Below are 7,316 nucleotides of genomic sequence, written 5' to 3'. Positions count from 1 at the left end.
ACTCAAGCTGGTGTGGGAATGGAGGGACAGGATTTGTGATAGCATGTAGAAAGTATAAGGTCAAGAAATCCTCTTTCATGGCAAAATACGTAGAGCAATGCTATTTGTTCAGCTGGCAGAGCAGACTGCCTGCCCACTTGGTAACGTTACAGTGCACAAGAAGCCTGCCCCTCAGTAAATGTTAAAAATGCCCTTGAGTTTACACATAGGATATGGGGCCCCCTCACACATGGCGTTAATGAGACTTATGCTGGCCTCTTCAATAGCCAGCATGTACAGATGGGCACATGCAATTTAGAAATAAGCAGGCTGACAGTTCACCATCAGTTTTGGATGACCTCTGTCCCCACAGAGTCAAAGTCTGAAGAAGCTACACCCCTGGGGGAGAGCTGAGCCTACAGCTCACTGACAATCTAGCTAAATGCTGGAGGTTGCTGGAAGCACCTGGCTGTGGGGAACACTGATGAGCAAAAGCAGACAGGGCTGCTGGGAGGTGCGTTGGGTGCCCTGGCACAGATTCAAGCAGAGGCTGCACAGCCACCAAACATCACCTACTACGATTCTCTCCAAGCCCAACATATCCACTTGCCTGGACAGCTCTCCTTCAACACTCCCTCTGGCTCTGACATTAGATGGCTTTCCTTTGTGTGACCATATTTGGCCTCCTGCATGCGCCTGGGATCACATGTGGGCAGATACTTGGGAAAGGTGTGGAGGGAATGTAATGGTAGTGAAATAAGCAGACACTGAGATGGTAGGCCTGCATATGAGGACTGAAGTAAAACTACCTCACTATGTTAAGCCTGGGTTATGGTAAGACACTCCTTGGGGATTACCAGACATATTACCACTGAATGCATCAAGCACCACAGAAACACCAGCTGTGGTATCAGATCTCCTTTTCCTCCATTTCACCTGTTGGATATTCAAAAAAATTGTTCATCTGTATTTTTACAGCTTTGGCCAAATTATTGCTTTCTGTGACAAAGATATGGATGGGATAAAGTTTATATATACTTTCACCACATACATGCTCAGTGAAGCTTAAGGTCTTTAGACAGTAGTAATCTCAGTTAAGGGAGTGGGACTTTGCAGCAGCTTTGACCCATGCCACACAGTGTCCTTGTGTTCCTCCCAGTGTAGATCATGCTCTAGTGTCACAGCACAGGTATCTAGGTGTGTTGTTACATGGGAAGATATACGGGTCCCAAAGACATCCCTTTACCATTGTGGGCTACTGTCTCTAGGTTATCCTCACTGTTGAGAGTGATAAGAGTCCCAACCAGCAAGTTAGCCTTAGACCGAAGATTGGATCGAGGAGGTGGGCTGAGCTGACATAAATGATTTCACTTTCCTAAACCACACGCTGCACAAAGCTCATTCCTGCCCCACCTGGTGAACAAGGAGTGGTGAGCCAGGGACCTAAGGACATTCTTCCCCAACCCAGCTGGTGCTAGGGTATCCACCGCCACTGTCCTCGCTTCATTATCCCAGTGCCCTACCATGGGACAGTGCAAACTCCCGAGCAACACAGCCCACGTGACAGCAGAGGGAGGCAGAACTGGTGGTCTTCATGACAGGCTTCTGACCAGGATGCCTGCTGACAAAAAGATCCCCAGCTATTTTAGTCCATTTTCTTACACCTTTCGTTACCTAGACCTCACAGGAATACAAGAGATTACTGCGACATCCCTCTCAGCTCAGCTGTTTCTGAGGTACATGTTAACTCAGGCCCACGTTTCATGAAGCCACCCCAGGAGCAGAATCCCAAGCAAAGATGCCACCGTGGGAACATTCACACTGAAGAGGTTTCCTACAACTTTGTACCAAATATTCTCATGTCCCTTTCTTTTTTAAGACCCCCAAGCATCCCTGGATCCCTTCCCTGTCCCCAGCTCCCTTTTGCTATGAAACCACCCCCTTTTTCACATGTCTTCACCCCTTGGGTTAAGCAAACAGAAGCTGATCCACAACAGGAGTGTTGATTCACTTGCCAGTGGGATAAAAGGCTGTTTCACCGGCCTTTCCACCTCCTCATGTGAAAAATCAGTTATGATACGGAGTTCACATGCTCTAAGGCTGTTTGCTGCTGGGTCACCTGTGGTTAGCAAATGGATCCAGAAGTTATTCAGGGGTGAGCCCTCAAAGACCGAGATGGTCAGAAAGAAACAGGCAGGGGGAATGCCCAATTTCCTTAGGAAACCAGTTTTAAAATAACTTTGCATCTAAATAAGTACTTTGGTTTTCCAAAGAGCTAAACACCTGAGAGACTTTGGCCCAAGGTGCTGCAAAATGCTGATCTCCGCAATCAGCCAGAAAGAAGATACTGGAAGTCCTGGGGTATCACCACCTACCTTTGCCCTTAATTACATATTTTACCTTGCCTGTTCCTTGATACAGGGTCATTACGAGTAAAGGAAGTCTGCAAAAGTGCTCATTTACATTATGCAGACTTTTCCCTCTGTAGTTTGGCTAATTGATGTGTGTCATGTTTAGATATCTCACAGGACTCTAAAAGAGGTTCAGTAAGCATTAGCTATGAATTGAATTTCAACATATTCCCCCCCACAGTGGTGCTGGCAAGAGAAAATTACAGTTGGAGGAAACTGGAAAACAAAGCAGCACAAAAGCAATCCAACACATGCAGTGGAGGAGCCTGAAGTCTGTTTGCTCTGTGAATTTTAAATGTGGCAACACTGACAGCATTAAGCAGCGTTTAACACCTCTTGCGACCTTGCATACACACACGCGGATGCAGCCTACAGGCTGCACATACGCAGTCAACCCCTTCAGCCATCCTCAGGACAGAGAGGGGACCGCTTCACAAACCACACAGCCTTTCCCATCTGGGAATCCTACATGTTCCATATACGCAACATGCAGACATGCACACGCGCCAACTCCCTCCTCCATGAAGCAAGCACAGCACTTGAGCCGTAAGAGCTCCGAGAGAGCTGATACAGCGCTGGCATGAGTGACCTCCAGCCAAAGAAAGTCATGGGGGGGAGGTGGTGAAGAACAGGACGCCCTTCTCCCCCACGTAACTGTAGTTGACCTAAGGACACGTGCAGCAGAAAGGAGTGCCTGGTGTAGGAATGTGTGGGCTTGCGAGGAATTACAAACATTTTCTAATTCTGGAAGAATTTGCAAACAGCTGGCACATAAAGTGCCACCTCATTTCTGGTACATGGGCTTCAGACTAGCACCTCCTTCAGGGAGCAAAATGACAATCGCTTCTGGGATATACTGACAGAGTCTAACTGAGGTAATTAATACCATCCAGCACACCCTATGGAATAAACATTTCATTTCAATGAGATTACTGTGTTGACTCCATATAGTTGAATTTTCCAAGGTGTTTTACTTTACAGTCTGTTGTAAAACCTTGCATTATGGAAGTTTAAGAGGATAGACATGATATGAATAAACACTCTCCCCAGTGACAGGTCTTCCAAGTTCTGTGGTTGCTAATGAGATCATGAGAAATGTGTGGGTCTGTTTTACCAACACCCCCAGATGCAATCCTTGCTGCAATGTTGTTTTGTTTCACTACCCGCTATCTAGATGACGATGCCATATCTTTGCAGGTAAACTCAGTGGATGACTCAGAGTCTGTAGGATAGTAAAACCTAAGGAGGATGGGTCATCCTTACAGAACGATCTGAAATGACCGGGTAATGGTCACAGGACAACAAAAACATGTTTTTGTAGTGCTAGAAACTAGGCACCATCGCTGGGCACAGAGCATAAGTCATACCAACAGGGTGGGATGCTGTCCTGTGCCACCTTATAGCTAATCTGTCTCCCCCCACTCCAAGGAGCTCAAAAGACAAAGATTAGCAAAGAGGGCTTGGGAGTAACAGGAGATCCACTGAAAATGGTGCAGAGGGAGAAAGGGAGCCACAGCTCAGCCCAGATACTGGCACACGGATAAGGCATCTGATGCTAGAAAACATCTCATGCTTGACAACAAGGTTAGATGCTGAAGCGGCCAGCAGTTGAAACTAGGCATTTCTTATGATATGGGCTATAAGTCTGCATGTTGCCAGCTATCAATAGTGGCCTATTTTACCCTGGAATTCTCAAAAATACCACAAACATCTTCCCCCCCCCACTATATCTCTCAATTTTTTTTTACAAGTGTTTAGTGCTTGAGTTCCCGTATGGGAAGCACAGAGGCCATTAACACCAACAAGGACTTGGTGCTGAGAAGAAACATGTCCTCCTTACACTTCGAGTTGTCAAAAAAACCCACCCTAAGCTGTTTATAGATACAAAGAAGAAATTACTTCCCTACAGCAGGTCAGGTTGGCATGGGCACAGCAAGTGGGCTGTTTGATCTCTGCAATAAATTACATGGATTGTCAGCAAGGATCACGTGGCTAAGTCTCAAAACCCAAGTCCCTGGGACTTCATCTTCTGTGCTTTAGCATAATTTAATCTCCTAAAAAGGGTAATACCCTTGTTCAGCCCAAAACTCTTGGCAGGAGAGCAGAAGGTATTTTATTGTAATGCTCATCAGTTTCCCTAGTTTCCAGCTCTGAAGGTCCTCGCAACAGAGCCTGAGTGACAGGACAGTTGGGTGCACACAGAGATTCAGAACAGCCCACAAGCCCTAAGGACTTACATTTTCAGAAGTAATGCACAATTTCCAGGAAGTTAACTACAAAAGGCCTCAGATTTTCTAAAAGTTTGCCCGATACCTCCTGGTAAAGTCCATCCAAACAATTTTCTAAATGCACAGCTCCTTCCTGAAAATATGGCCCACTACATCCTTACTTGGAGACTTCACTCTATGTCATGCATAATGCTGTCTCCTTTCCCTTCATGTGTTTTAATCTGTAACCCCCAACTAAAGATTGCAAACTAATGTATCTAGGATGTCTCTGTTTTTGGAAAAAAAAAAAAAAAAGCTTTCAGACTTTCATAGGACTGGACTTTCATTTGACTTTCCTTCTGAAAAGACTTTAGTTTTCTAGCATAAAGGCCCTATTCTCCCTTCCCTCCCCTTTACCCCCACATCCATCGAATCCAACAAACAAGAAGCACATGGAAAGGAAAGAACACCACCACTGCTCCCCACAGGTTGTGTGTCATTTTGGTCTCAGCTCTGTAAACCAATATCGTCCCTGCCTTGGAGGGCTATTAAAACACTAAATTAGCCAGCTAGCAGTCCTCATGGATGTCCAATTGGTAGCTTCCAAGGGTTTCATTTGCGAAGGCTCAAAAACTTTACTTTTTCCACACAGTACCCTATTTGTATCGTTTGACAAAGGACATAACACCTTTTGCAGATGGCTTTATTAAGGCTCAGGAAGAATTAGTTGTCTACTGTCAACTGCAAAAGGTCCTTTGAATAGAAGAGTTCCCACCATTTATGCTCTCTGTTGGCTCAAAATATTCTTGAGCATATGGGCCACAAACTTTCCTTAACCAACAATGGCAGTTGTTGTGTTTTAAACCTTCAATCTCTTTCCTAACACAGCAGCTTCTGGAGCAAAGCTTGGTCATTGCCATACTCCAGGGATTATTTTAATGATCTCCTACTTGTCAGCCAAGGTTGCAAGGATACACTTCCCTGAACCTTCCAAGCAATCATTTAGCAACATTTTTGTATGATGGCTATCATTAGCTGACCAGTCACATGCTCACCTCAGAGAACACCGGTCCTTCTCTATGTAATCTTAGAGACTCAGCTATGCAATGAAGCGCCCCGAATGTGTACCAGTATAACAGAGAAGAAAATTTGGTCGAAGTGACACATTTTCTACTAAAATGGTGATGTTTATCATGAAGGTGTGCAGTCAGTATCTTCAAACTTCTATTCTGCTGCTTCTTGCATTCCTACCAACATGCTTTAGTCTGTCCTTCATGTGGTTGTGACACACTCGGGAAGTGTTTACATATTATTATTAATATTACTACTATTAGACTTTCAACATCCAGAGACTTCAAAGATTCCAGGTGAAATGCTAGGTCTTCACATCTTGGGCCAAGCTTTAATGAGGGACTCCATTTTTGGAAGTACAACTAATTGCTAGCATAACTAATTGCTACAGCATGCATACCTGAGCACCTCAGAGCAGCCATAAACCAGGCAAAATCTTCTAGTAAGCTGAGAGCTGGAAGGTTGTGCTGGTTTATGTCAACAGGCAGTACAAATTCGAATGAGTGTTTTGCAGATTTCTCATCTGTCACATCCTTGTGTGTCCTATATCATTCCTATATGAAAGGAACAATTCACTGGGCTGCTCTTTACCTCTGAAAGCTTCCTCATACATAATGGTCACTCTGTGAGGTTTGAGCCTTGCAAATACTAGTCTGCTTAAGATTTCTCTTAAATCATGCAAACAGCTCCCTGAAATGAGAACTGGTAACTAAGGAAAGGGAGAGAAGCCCTCAAATGCTTAAACATGGCCACAGCCACCATCGTGTATGGCAGAAGAGTGGCTTTTCCACACAGGGTTTCTCTCAGGTGTTTGCTGCTGACATTTTGCCTGGATAGCCGGTGTGTGGTGAAGCCCAAGACTGAGAGGTATCTGTATTTCAGAAAAGGGAGCATTCAGAAACAGATATGGAACTGATGCCTCTTCAGCTCCTCTGCAGCAGACCTTCCCCATGACCTTTTTCAAGCTATTTAATGCTGGGTCTTTTCCGGATTAAAAAAAAAAAAACAAACCCAAAAAACAAACCCCAAAACACTCCCCCCCCCAAAAAAAAAAAAAACCCAAACCAAAAAAACACCCAACCAGGAACAAAGTGGTGGCTTCTAAATACCTTTGAAAAAAAAAAAAATCACACCAGATTGTCATTCACATCTTGAAAATCTGGCCTTTCATCTTTGCCACTTATCCTCAGTTAAAGATGGGGACATGCAGAATAATGGAGACACTATTATTCCCCAGCCTCATCACGCAACAGAGTAAAAGTACCAGAACAAGACAGAGTAATCTACTGCTGACTGAAGTGCTCAGACATGATGGGGACAAAGGCTAGAACGAGATGAACAAAAAGGGACCCAAACCAACCAGTTTCTAGGAAGGAAAGATGAAAGACTCACTCCTGACTGCCATTGAAGTGAGTGGAAAGACTCTCATCGACTTTAATGCAAGTTAGATGAAGGACTTGTTTGTGTTCACCTTTGTGAACCAAGAGGCACAGATGCAAACCTGCAGATAGGCCTGGGAAGTGTCAGAATCAGACATAAGAAGGATTCACTGCAGATGGGAGAGGGGAAGAACAGGATTTCTAATCTGGGTAAAAAGCAAAACGCTGCATGCCCAACACAGCATACAAAGTTATATACAAAACTTCAG

This window comes from Charadrius vociferus, unplaced genomic scaffold (assembly GCF_000708025.1).
Source record: "Charadrius vociferus isolate BGI_N301 unplaced genomic scaffold, ASM70802v2 scaffold517, whole genome shotgun sequence".
Classification (NCBI taxonomy): domain Eukaryota; kingdom Metazoa; phylum Chordata; class Aves; order Charadriiformes; family Charadriidae; genus Charadrius; species Charadrius vociferus.
This window is presented reverse-complemented; position numbering follows the sequence as displayed.